The sequence below is a fragment of the Arachis stenosperma genome, chromosome 9 (genome assembly GCF_014773155.1).
Source record: "Arachis stenosperma cultivar V10309 chromosome 9, arast.V10309.gnm1.PFL2, whole genome shotgun sequence".
NCBI classification, from domain to species: domain Eukaryota; kingdom Viridiplantae; phylum Streptophyta; class Magnoliopsida; order Fabales; family Fabaceae; genus Arachis; species Arachis stenosperma.
Genome location: NC_080385.1, coordinates 99,918,708 through 99,920,188, shown reverse-complemented (window position 1 = coordinate 99,920,188; position 1,481 = coordinate 99,918,708). Strand labels below are relative to the sequence as shown.

The following is a 1,481-nucleotide window of genomic DNA, read 5'->3' as shown; positions in this document are numbered from 1 at the left end:
AAGCATGTCAGAAGGACATTTTCTGATTAATTGTTTGTATCTTTCCCAAGCTTCATAGAGGGACTCTCCATCCTTCTGTCTGAACGTTTGGACTTCCACTCTAAGCTTACTCCATCTTTGTGGTGGAAAGAACTTTGCCAAGAAGGCATTGACTAGCTTTTCCCAAGAGTCCAGGCTCTCTTTAGGTTGAGAGTCCAACCATATTCTAGCTCTGTCTCTTACAGCAAAAGGGAATAGCATCAGTCTATAGACCTCAGGGTCTACCCCATTAGTCTTGACTGTGTCACAGATTTGCAAGAATTCAGCTAAGAACTGATGAGGATCTTCCATTGGAAGTCCATGGAACTTGCAATTCTCTTGCATTAGAGAAACTAATTGAGGCTTAAGCTCAAAGTTTTTTGCTCCAATGGCAGGGATAGAGATGCTTCTCCCATAAAAATCAGGAGTAGGTGCAGTAAAGTCACCCAGCACCTTCCTTGCATTGTTTGCATTATTGTTGTTTTCGGCTGCCATGTCTTCTTCTTCTTTGAAGAATTCGGTCAGGTCCTCTAAAGAGAGTTGTGCTTTGGCTTCTCTTAGCTTTCTCTTCAAGGTCCTTTCGGGTTCAGGGTCAGCTTCAACCAGAATGCCTTTGTCTCTGCTCCTGCTCATATGAAGGAGAAGAGAACAAGAAAATGTGGAATCCTCTATGTCACAGTATAGAGATTCCTTGAGGTGTCAGAGGAAAAGAGAAATAGAAAGAAGAAGGAGAAGAAGAATTCGAACTTTAATTAGATAAGGTTCGAATTGTGCATTAAGAAGGAGTGGTACTCCATAAATAGAAGGATGTGGGAAGAGGGGAAGAGAATTTTCGAAAATCAATTAAAAAGTTTTTAAAATTATTTTGAAAAATTGATTAATGATTTTCGAAAACTCAAAGTGGAAAAAGAATCAAGTGATTTTTGAAAAAGATTTTTAAATTAGAAGTTAAGAAGATTTGATTGAAAACTATTTTGAAAAAGATGTGGTTAAAAAGATATGATTGAAAAGTTATGGTTTTAAAAAGATGTGATTGAGAAGATATGATTTGAAAATAATTTTAAAAGATATGATTTTAAAATTAATGACTTGCCTAACAAGAAAAAGATATGATTCAAACATTAAACCTTTCTCAACAGAAAAGGTAACAAATTTGAGATGTTCAATCAAATCATTAATTGTTAGTAAGTATCTTTGAAAAAGGAAAGAAATTGATTTTGAAAACATTTGATTGAAAAGATATGATTTGAAAAAGATTTGATTTTGAAAAACTTTGAAATCTTGAAAAAAAAAATTGATTTGAAAACAAAATCTTCCCCCTAGCACCATCCTGGCGTTAAACGCCCAGAATGGTATCCATTCTGGCGTTTAACGCCCAAAATGCACCCTTTTTGGGCGTTAAACGCCCAACCAGGTACCCTGGCTGGCGTTTAAACGCCAGTCTGTCTTCTTCACTGGGCATT

The 1,481-nt window shown here is 36.2% G+C and overlaps 1 non-coding gene across 1 annotated transcript; it reads left to right on the top strand.

Moving 5' to 3' along the window:
- Positions 1-108, top strand: LOC130952573 (small nucleolar RNA R71). Its single transcript, XR_009074753.1, has one exon. It is a non-coding gene; the product is annotated as a small nucleolar RNA R71 (small nucleolar RNA).
- The last annotated feature ends 1,373 nt before the right edge of the window (positions 109-1,481 follow it).